The 11953-nt window shown below is 36.8% G+C and overlaps 1 protein-coding gene across 4 annotated transcripts in view; it reads right to left on the bottom strand.

Annotated features, from left to right (window-relative positions):
- Nucleotides 1-11953, bottom strand: part of MPP7 (MAGUK p55 scaffold protein 7) — a 149401-nt gene that overhangs the window by 112055 nt on the left and 25393 nt on the right. Inside the window, exon 1 of one of the 4 annotated variants that reach the window (XM_057374162.1) lies at nt 7315-7390. The exons of the other annotated variants lie outside the window; for them this stretch is intronic. The gene's annotated coding sequence lies outside the window, so the exon portion shown is untranslated. Of the gene's footprint in view, nt 1-7314; nt 7391-11953 lie in introns of those variants that run through there. 4 annotated transcript variants of the gene reach the window in all.

Here is an 11953-nt window from a genome sequence, read left to right as displayed (position 1 = left end):
GCGCCCGCCCTCGCTCCCCACACGCTGAGGGCAAGAGCTCCTCGCAAGGCGCTTTCCTTGACTCTGCTTTTAATTATTTAAAGAGAAACGTAAATAACGGATTAAAATGAAATAAAAAAAATGCGTAATTTTAATTATTTCTGCCTGTGTTTACTTGCACAATGGAAGATATCTCTATTTTGGGGCTTTCTGGTTGAATGGCAGGTATTAAGGAAAAAAAATAAGCCTCGGTGCCTGTAATAAGCACAGAAATGCTTCCCCGTTTTCTGACAGCTCCCACACACTGCACGGTCACCTAGCCAGACACAATTCTAGTCACCTTCACTGCCAAGGCCATTACAGTGACATAACTTACCAGGGTGACACACACCCCGGTTACACAAAGCCAGGAGCGGGGCAGAAACCACCCAGAAGCACCTTCAAAAATTAAAAATTGTAGAATTACAGCTTTCCAAGGGAACCATTTTTCTGCGTAWCTCACACGTAAGAAAGGCCCCTTACCAAAGGATGAGGGGGTAAATCTTGTTCCCAATCACCAATGTTGTCAATACAGGCTTGCTAAGAACGGGCAGAGGGCAGCAGATAAAGCAAGCAGGTGGGAGGCAGCTGAACAGTGCCAAGATGAACGGCCTTCTATGTCATTTCAGCTTTAGAAGCTTCTTTCTAGCTACTAGATGCTCTACTGCTTTTGAATTGAAGTGACTCTATTAGTCATGCATACACTTTATTTCAGTCAAGTTCATTTTTTGACAAAAGATGAGGTAGGAAATCTGATTCAAATTTGTATTTATGGCAAGCACCATGCATTTGGAGACAGAACACATGAAGTCTTGGTTCTGCCTCAGACTCCCCACACAAACCTCAATCAAGTCCACAATATTTATTTCTGAAAGGGTATTTTACAAGTTACTCAATATTTTGGCACTTYAATGAATATAAATTCTTTCTCTTCACATTTGAAAAGCAGACGGAAGACTTTKGATTAATTTAAGACGAATAAAAACACAAAAGGTATGAACAATGCAACAAATCAGGAGGTGGGCAGGGTAGGGATGGGATAAATAAACCCAGCTTGTTTAATATAAGAAACAKGCAACCTATTTTTCTAAAGGATGCTACAATTATGATGACTACAACCTTGATTGCTAGGACTAAACCAGAATGCCTGCAAATGGTATTTTGAACTACCAGATAGAGATTTCATGTGGAGACAGGAAATTTGACAGCCAGTCAGTCTTGTATTCATTATGGGGCCTCAAGTAATTGAGTGAATACAGACATGTATACAAGTCTCCAAAACCTAGTGAGCACAGGAAATTGCCAAGGGAKGTTTTCTGGACCGGGAGAAGCAAATCTGTTTTGGTAGATGAAATCTGAATTGAAAATGGTGGTCTACCCTTTTGGAAGTTGCAATGTAATGGGATCTAGCGAATTCTTAAACTCTTCTGAAGAAGGTTTCACCTCCTCAATCACACAGTCTCCGACAGGCTACTGGAACTTGCTTGTGGCTTCTGACCAGCTTCCAAAGCCGCTCAGACGCCCCTACAGGCAGTGCATACTTGCTGGCAACAGGAACCTTCAAAAAAGCTTCAACTTGAATTAGTACATAGAGGACACAGAACACAAATATGATGGGACTTCAAAGATGCTCTAGAAGCAAGAAGCTACCCTCTGACTCACTCAGCACTGTATAATGCAAATTTTTTAAATGGCAAAAATCTGTCTGTATGAAGTCCACTTAAAAAAAACCAGGAATATCTTTGGCAACTACCAAATGTTATTAACTAATACACTAGCACAGAAAACATGGAACTGTCCCAAACTGAAAAGGCCAACAGCTGCCTTCACTAACTTTCTCATGGTCTTGCCATCATATTAGTCTTCAACCATAAGAAGAATTAAAGGCTTCTCCAATTTTTCTGTATAATATTCTATCAGTGTTCTCCATTTCATTCAGGTTACACCACAGGCATGTTAGAAAAAGCCTCACTTTGCTAAAGGCTTTGAGAACAGTAGATAGTAATTTAGACACTCTTAAGCATCCACTGAAATTGTGCCACTGCTTGACATTTAATTTATACATTTGTGGTTACATCTTTAACAAACAGCAGTTTGTAAAATAAATACTTCTGAAATAATTTTATTTTGTAGTGTTCCTTATGCTTCCATGGCTCAGATTTGGCTGCGAAGCCCCAGGGCATTGGAAGAGAGATCTCTGGTTTCTATTTATGGGAACATTTTTACAGATGGAAAAAAAAAAAAAGAGATGATCTAAATGATAAAATCCTTGACTAAAAGGAATACAAAGAGAGAGTATTTAAGAAGTCATATACTGAAAAACATTAAGACAGTAGAAATTAATATCCCATTACTCTGTGGTGATTATTTCCAGCACTTTGATCAACACCAGAACGAAGTACGGTTGATTTTCAGTGAGTGGCCATCTTGCCTGGTGTCTAGGCTACATGTTTGGACTGTTATCATTTTATTCTCTTCCGCTTCAAGGATGAGCTCCCACTAGACAYCTTCCTTATTGGATCACTAATAGGAAACAATTTCAATCACTACCTGACCATACATTTCCAAGACCATGCCAGAAGCTTATGTATGGAGGAGATACTCTAATGTTTGACTGAGTTTGTTCAGTGGACTCAGAAGACATGAAGGAGAAGAGCACAGCATACAACTTTCCTCCTTCACAACTTCGGCAATAAACAGGTTTCTCCTCCTGAAAAGAGTAGTTTTGTGTTAATGGAAAAAATCTCACCTAAACAACTCCAATAGCAACATTGAAATTGGTATCACAATTTTCTTTTTTTAAACTGTTTTCCCCCCATAATATTCCCTCACCTGGAGAGGGACCATTTATAGATTCCACCATTATCTAAATCCTCTCTAAATATAACTGTGAAGTACATTTTTTCAGTAAGTCAATATAATATGGAAAAAATATAAATAAAATACAATATATTAAGATATAACGAAGTTGGTAATAGTTATTAATTAATATAGAATGATGTAGTGCAATTTAAGTTTTAGACAGTTTCTTGCAGCCTGAACACACTGTCATGAAATATGTGAAATATGTTCAATAAATARCAACACTGCAACAGAGGCAAGACTTTTTGCAACCTGCACCTTCACTATCTTTAACACAAAACCCCCTACATGAGCTCTGCCCAGACTTACATTTTTAATGTCAGTATTTGTACTGAACACATTCCTTTAATTGCAGGAAAACATTTCTTTAAATAAACAGACTAAAGCTACCAGTTTAATTTTAAACAGCATCACTGTTGTAGATGTCTGATACCCTTAGACAGATCCAATTTTCTGCAAATAAAATGTACCAACTGACAGAATAATATTAGTTTAATATACTAGTTTAATAAAGCTGTTCATTTAAATGTGACCTAAACTATGTCTCAGATCAAAGGTAGCTCTTTCAGTTTGAGTTACTGGTTTGGGCACACTTTTAACACTTTTCCCCTAGCTGCAAACCATTCCTTTCCTTGGAAAATAGCTGTCAGCAGGTACCACAGCCTCTCCATTAATTACCTGCACAAATAGTTTTGTTCTGGCATGGTTTCCTGACAGTCTGAAAAATGTAAGTAACTACAGTAAATTATAAACCTTACTGACCCCCAAAATACTGAAAAAAGGCATTTTTCTATAAATGAGAGTTCAGCAAAACCTGCTGCAATGAGTCATCCAATAACCTCAACACTCCCTAACAAACAATTTAAAATATTTTGCACCAAGGGGCTCTGAAACCCCAATTTTAGAAATATATTTTGTATTTTAGTAGTATTATAATGCAGTTTGATCCCACATTTACAGAAGTGGATGGAAAATCTGTGACAGAAGTAAAACCAGGATGAAGGAGATCCTAAATAAACTAGTCAATATCTAACTGATTTAAATAGTTTAGCCATGTATTAGTATCACCAGCATTATTTACTTCATAGTCCAACAAAACATTTATGTTCCAATTCTCAGGTCTGTTAAACAGATATATCCAGAAATCATCCTCATAATCACATGAGTATTCAAATTACTATATCAAACTCAGAAATAACCCCTCCAATGTCAGAATGTTGTTTTTCAAACTCTAAATTTTGGACACCTCTAGAGCCATATAAGGCAGAAATACCTCACAATGCTTCCATATTTTATTACAGAACTTTTGATCACTCCTTCTCTTTCAGAAGAAAGAGAACTGATCTTCTAAATACTAACTGATCTTCTGAATACTTCTCCTTTGTTCAGCATAATTCTCCATAATCCTCCTCTGTCAAAATACAATGATTTTTTTTTGATAGAGGAAAGGATGGATAAAGAGAAAAGATTAATGAATAATTAAGCATGGGTGTGGTTTGGTTTTTTTTTTTTTGTGAGAGCAAAATCAGAAAAAACCCTACTTTCTTAACATATGTTTTTATACCAAAAAAAAACTCCACTGCAATAATTTTCACTTTAATCAGTTTCAGATTGCTTTTTTCAATGTGAAGTTTTAAAATTCAATGAGCAATCTGGAAAGTATGTCTTTAACTCAATTTTGAGAAACGTTCTGATTTATTAAGTGGTAATTTATTAGTTGCATCTTGAGCATAAGTAACAAAAAATATTCCTTGTGTGTACATGTGCATAGTAAAAACAGAGTACTGCACATGGACAGAGAGCTAATCAGAGGAAGTCTGTGTTTGATTTCACCAGTTTACAAGCATTGCAAGCCAAACTTCTCTGTGATTTCAGTTTATAGAAGATAAGAAAGGTAAAAGTGAATAGCCAAGCAACGACAGATTCCAGTTCCTCTGCATTGCTGGTGTATCAAGGATACCAGACACTTCTTGCAGTTTTCTATTTTCTTTGAAAGCTCCCTGTGACTATCCTTCATTCTTGAATTCTCCAATTCCATCTGACTTCCAAATGCCACTGAAAACCTCTCTTCCTACTGCATACCCTTCCCTTTTCATTCTTGGCACACTCTGACAGCATCATTGCATCAAAGCCACTGTATAACTTGTCACCCAGCACATATTTTCTTCCATTTTTATTTTCATTATCTTAATTTTCTCCATTTCCCTCTTAACAGGAGTGAAACTTCCCCCTCTCAGGCCCTGCTGTCCAAATTCCATCTTGCAGTTTCTTGCTTCACATCTATATCCATATTACTTTTTCCCGGTATGGCATAGCCATGTACTCACTACTCTTGTAATGAATCCAAACCTTCAGTAATCAACTTGGCTTTTACCCCCTCTCTTTATGAATATTCCCATCTCCTGACACTTCAGTTTCGYTTCCCTTACAGTTTTCACTTCCTCCTGTCTCCATTTCCACTCCCACCTCATCGCTGCCACAGCCCTAATGACCTTTTACACCATTTTTCACATGTGAAAATGTGAATGACTTTCACACCATTGCTTTCCAAACCTAGAGTCAGTTTCCAAACCTATTTTTAACCAGCAAATCCTTGCTTTACTACTCTCCAAATATCTCCATTAAGGCTCTTCCCTTTCTTTTAGAACATGGATTAGCCGAGTTCACACAGCCAAGAAGCCTAAAGGCACATGCAAACAGCCACAGACAGGAACATTCAGACAGGAAGATCCGTCTGCCTACAGCTCTGTACCACCTCCAGGGTGGAACCACCCTCAGAGCAGCACTTTCTTGTGTCCTGAATTACTTAGAGTCAACTGCAATACTCTAAACATTTTGGAACCAACAGTATATATAGTGGCCAAAWTTATACATTAGAAGTCAAAGGAGACACAGTTGAAGTACATCTTTAAGTTTGATTTACTCTGAGTCAAGTCACAATTTTTGCACAATGTGCAAATTTAATTAGCAGTAAAGACAACACCTGGAATTAATTCCRAGTTCTGTCTTGCTAACCTATATAGACTAAGTTATATTCCCACAATAATCAACGTGGACTTGAACCTCTGAGGTTCAAGCAATATTTTCAAGATTAAAAACCAGTGAATTCAAATCTGAGATGCTCCTGGATAAAGAAGAGTCAGATTTAGGGCAAGGGGTAAACTGTATGTCAAGTTCACACTGCAGTGAAGACAAGCTCTCAAATTTAAGTTCATTTGGCAAAAAAAAAAATCATATTAAATCTTTATGAAGAAAATAATTTAAAATTATAAAAGGTAAATAAACACAAATGCTAACAGAACCAAACTTGGCATTGCTACCTACATGAAGAATTTTTTCTGTTTTTCTTGTTTAACTCACATCTTAATACATTGCTTTAAGTCTTAATGTATACCAGGAAAACACAGACTATGCAAAGAGTCCAAGTTAATGTTACTGTTGGAACCTTAATGTTTGCATTTCCTGGATTTTGGAATTTTAACTAGGTGAACAATACTGCATTGATTCTATTTTGGCATTTGCTAGAAATACCAAAATATTTTTTCTTTTTTTTCTTGCCTGAAACTGTATAAATCAGAACTAAGCCATTCGATAGTGGACATTTGACATTTTTTATTATTCATTGGTCCTCTCCAAATTACATATCTTGAAGTTTACTGGGAAATAACAAAGGTGCTATATGAAGCACTAAGCATACCTGTGGCAGAAAATGTAGTTAAATTACAGTGCATAAACACCTTAAAAAATCTAATGCTTTGCAAAATAAATATTGTGAATACAGAAGTTTTGATGATGCAATGCAAAACTATTTTACAGTAAAATGTTTCTTTTCAATGATGCTGTCATTGAAAATTCCCGAACAGCACTGAAGAAGTAAATACAGGAATGTGCACTGTTCCCACATGTCRTACACACCCTTATGCTCCTGTAACAGGGTGTAACCACAGGTCAGCCTTCCCTCTGAATTGAAATGCTTAAAATACCTAGAAACCCCAAAAAAACAGAGAAATGGCAGGTGACCGAGTTCAGCTAAGTGAAGCTACTTCAGTTAACACATATATTGTACAAAAATTGTGGTCACTTCAAAGTAACTGGTCTCTCAGTACGTATTGATGTATGTCCCTTGCATGGGCACCCTTGGGATGGTAAGATATGGAATGGAGCARTGGCCAGGGCTCATCTGGCACTCYTGGCTCCTATACTCATAGAYGATTTAACAGTGCAACATTGATTGAGGTGAGTTGCCTTATTTTTTAATCATCCTGCATTCTCAGAATCCAGAAATTAATTGGGATTTTTGGTTGCTTTGTTGTTTTTGGGTTTTTTTTAAATAGTTAAGGTAGGAGATGTGCATCCAGAGGTATCTTCTCCAGTCAGGTTCCTACCCTTGAAAATGATGTTGCATAAAAGATCATATCGAAGTTAGGTACCTACAGAACCATCTGATTTCTCTGAAGATTTGCAACACTGAAGAGGGTGTGAAAGGAGAATGACTGAAAAAAGCGAGGAAGCCTCCTCTCTTCTACTGCTCCCTAGATGGATAGGAGGGGAGGAAAGGAGTCACAATATATACACAACTGTAATGCTTTTTAAATTTTTTGAAGTTCTCTTTTCTAAACTTAAGATGATTTATAGGGCTTTGTACAAAGTGACCACCAAGGACTCACTCTTAACAGCTGCGAAAAGCACAGGTGGGGCTTAATGAAGGGATCATACTGGATTTGTAACTTAGAGCACATTAAGTGTCGCTGTCGTGACCATTCCAGCATTACACCGACAAGAGAGGACATCTGCTGCCTATGGGGATACAGAGCCAGGCGCAGAAACACGGATACTRCACTTGGACCAAAATCCAAATGGGCATTAAAACCAAATTTTACCATGACTTCCAAGATTGCCAGAAAAAAACATCTCTCTGTAGGTGATATTAAAAATAAGGCAGTTTTTTGGTTTTTGTTTTTTTAAATGTGACGAATTGAAAACGTTCCCAGAAACTTGCACCTTACATCGCTCTGAGCCAGGAGAGGGAGCTCCTGCTCTTTTCAAATAAGTCAACATGGATTTCATCTTGTCCTTGGAAATAACAAAACCGCTCTCCTCATCTCATGCCACACACAAGTCTCCATTTGATTAAGAWTCGTCTAACACAAAACTTTAGGATACGTAATGCTCTAACTATACGTGACTGATATGGTTGAAAGAAATCGTTAAAATTAGTTTTATTTCCCCTCCTTTTAAAAGTGATCACTTTCACATTACGTTAACAACACTACTGAAATAAATGTCTGCAAACTGTTTAAGCTGTGAAATTACACGATCTATAAACAATTACACAATGGGAATGAAAACCCACTGAATTTCCTAACAACAAAGGGTGTTCTTCCTATTTCTATGTAGAATTAAGCTAGAATTATAAGAAATGAGGGATTGGATTTTGATAATTTTAAGAAAGTTAGGAAACTGGAGAAACGCCAACTAAACCAAATATTTGCAATTTATTACTGCAGAATGTCGCCACAGTTGCATTTTGTCAATCCATCTTTTAAATGGATTCAAAAGATCGTGGTTTTTAAAACATTTCCATCCACAATAGCTATTAATAAAGTGCTTGTTTTTCTCCTTTTCYGACCAGGATTAAAGAAAAATATTTCACAGATTTTGTGGTCTGTTTCCATACTATAAAGGCAGTATTTACTCAAAGTAAGAGCAGACCACAGAAAGTCAGAGGGGACAAAACACAAGTTTTCATAGAGTGCTCCATCATAACACATTCTTTGTCCCAGATTTGTCACTTTGATTCCAGCTACATTTTCTAGGTTGAGGGAAAATTCACGGAATAAAATTGATTAGATATTTAAAAGATATCACTATGGCAAATTTCTAAATCACTTCTTTTCAAACTACAGAGACACAGTGAAGCGCCTGGTTTAAAATTGAACTAACACACCTTAATCCTGGAGATAACTTGTGTTTCTCATTCAGTTAAAATGTCCAAGACTGAGCCAGCCCTTATTTTTATTGCTAAGTCTTGTAAAGAATGTCCAAGAAATTTGTACTTACTGAAAGAAGTCAATCTGTGAAAATGTCTCACTGGAAAGCACATGCTAATTTGAAGAAGAAAAATGCCAAAAGTTTTAGACACAATTTGGAGTATACAGGTAATCACGTATTTCCCTCTTCCAATGGTTTGAGCTACATGTAAGCACTTGTTTTATTTTGATCAAAATTCTTAGCCCTCCAGGTTCTCAGGTTCAATACTTTGACATATATCAACTTTGAAACACAGTTTCACTTTCCCTGTGGTAAAAGTGACAACAGTCTGTGTTTCTTTTCAAAGGAAATGAAGCAAATTTCTTCCGCTCCTTACTGATGACTGTATTAGCATTTCCYACACAGCTTTCAGCTTAATCAGAAATATAAAATCTAGCATCATCATATTCCAGCAACCAATTAGCCATCTGGTCTATGTAACTTCTAATTTGACAACTGTAATATTCTTGAACTAATGCTCTGTGCTTGAAAACAGAATTGATTTACAGCAGAATCTACTCATCAATGTTAAAATCAGTCTAAATGCAAGAGTCTCTTTTACAAAATCTGGAAATTTGGTCTCATAATAGAGAAAAATGATGCTCAAATTTTTCCCTTTCCATTTTCTATGACCTTCAGCTAGGGTGGTGAAGGARGAGAGGAAGAAAAGTCATAAGGATCAAAAGAAGGGCAAAAGGAGCACTAATATTTACTGCCCAATTTCACATCACTGTCAGCTTTTACAGTAGAGCAATATAATTATGTAGTATAAATTTCATGCAGTTTCATAACTACTCCTCTCTCACTCATCAGTAGGCTTCAGATTTGTGGAAAATATTAGAGTATAACTCTATTTTTCATGGTATATTATTTGCCAAAGTGTCACTGTCACAGCTCATTTCAGATATGGCAGTATGATTAAAGAAAACTAAGGGGGCTTTGACATGTAACTTAGTTTTMACAAATACTGTAATTGTTACTTCATAACATTATAAACTAGCTTAAACAAACATTAGGATCTGGAAGTTAATTCCCTAGAAATTATTAAGTGGATACCAGAAGATATTTCATCATTACATAGCCCACCAGTGAAACAAAACAAAATTCCTTTCAACTGAAAGGAATATAGCCAGCAACAGCCACTGGGAGTGGCAAGGAAATGGAAGCACAGAGGCACATAAGCTCTCTGGAAGAGTTTTTCAGTGTGGTCTAAATTCTTGAATCCAACAGCTCAATGGAGGAAACAACTGAACACAGAAAATAACAACATACATCCAGCTGTCTTTATTGTTAAGCAAATGGATCAAAACTTTAGAGATTCAAATCAATTTTTCAAAAGGAAATTTGTCCTCATTTAAATGTCAAGCACACATCAAGGGRAAAAATACTGTTTTCTTTTGAAATAACTCTTTTAAATATGCTGTTACTCAAGACATTTCTTGAAGCCCAAGCTGTGCTTTTCCAAGGTCAGCTCCTCTTGCCATCAGTCTCTTCTACAATTCTTGYCTCTTCCCTGCCCCTACCTAGCTAAGAAATTAAGGTGGCAGAGAGAAGAAAGAAAACTCTTCTCACACTGTTGGCTGGTATGAAAAGAAGTATAAATAAAAACCTCATAACTTCACAGCTTGTAGATACAAATGCAGCTTACTAAATAACTTTTTCTTAAGTACCACATCACACTACTTCAAGCAGAGTGTACATAGAAACAAACAGATTAATGATAATAACCAAATTTATAACAAAAAAGCAACCCTCACCCCAGGGGTTAATCACACAAAATATACAAGTATGTACATGTAAATAATTAAATAGAGCATTTTTTGAAGATCAGTAGTATGCTTCTGTGATGAATACATATCTTACATATTGTCAGAAAAGAAGATGAACAAGTTGCTAATCTGCCTCGCTTWCTGGTCACTCATAAAACCCCTTCAAGCCCTCATGAACCACAAATTTACTGAAAAAAATCATCAGAACTGGAACATTTAGGTTGGAAAACAACCTAACATTTAGGTTGCCAAAATCAGAGCACTGATAGATGATTTTTAAAAAATCTCTTTCGTACWGCTATGCTTGAGTAATATAGAATAACCACATTGGGCATGCCCGGCTCCTAACCTCCCCACAGTCACAGGCAACAGGAACAACAGGGTTTGCAGAATACCTGACTCACTGAACACCTTGTGATAACACTATCACTATTAATACAAGAGCCATCAAATCTACAGTATGTCAAAGATCAGTTACTAATAATATCAAAGGCATTTGTGGAATAGTTACTGATGTTAAATGCACAAGTATTTGAAAAATAAATTACTCCTGCATGAAGARGAACTTACAAAAAATGAGGGAGGGAAGTGCCTATAAAAATAAYAAAGACTCTAGCTGTAGATTTAACTCTGAATAAAATAATAAAATACACCAACTAAACACTCAGTAAGTTCTTCATAACCATGAAAAGCACAAAATCATGCTGTTCTACACTGGACACAGATGCAGACAGGTTGACTTTGAGCTAGCCATCCCTCTCTTCCTTTCTTTTTTGGCACCTAAGGATACCACACTTATCAGCTGGTCAGCTTGACTGCTGAAGCTAGACACCAGCAGTGACCAGCCCAAGCACCACCTCTTGTAGCTGACACACCAGAAAGCAGCCACCCTGCTGCACATAACCAGACACTTTGTGGAAGTGGCTCAGCAGGACTGTCTGCCATGAGCAGTTATTTATGTTTCACCGTTGTAATCTTTCAATCCCAAATAAACCCACTCTTKCCTGTGGGTTTAAGGCAATCTGGAAAACAGTCTTTATGTGTGCAAAGGGGAGGAGAAGGGTATGAGGCTAATAGGGRAAAAAATTGTCCTGGCACTCACTGAGAGCTAAAAGAATCCCTGAAAACTAGGTGCAAGCAAGTATGACTAAACAATTTGCTATCAGGTTTACTTCCAAACCTTGCTGAAGACACTTGCAATATCTATCAATCTCACCAGTTTGGAAATGGAAGGTGGCTCCTCCTATAAAAATCTAGCAAGTATACCTTGAAAC

The sequence above is a fragment of the Malurus melanocephalus genome, unplaced genomic scaffold, assembly GCF_030028575.1.
Source record: "Malurus melanocephalus ecotype Western Australia unplaced genomic scaffold, MMel_1.1 scaffold_218, whole genome shotgun sequence".
Classification (NCBI taxonomy): Eukaryota; Metazoa; Chordata; class Aves; order Passeriformes; family Maluridae; genus Malurus; species Malurus melanocephalus.
This window is presented reverse-complemented; position numbering and strand designations above follow the sequence as displayed.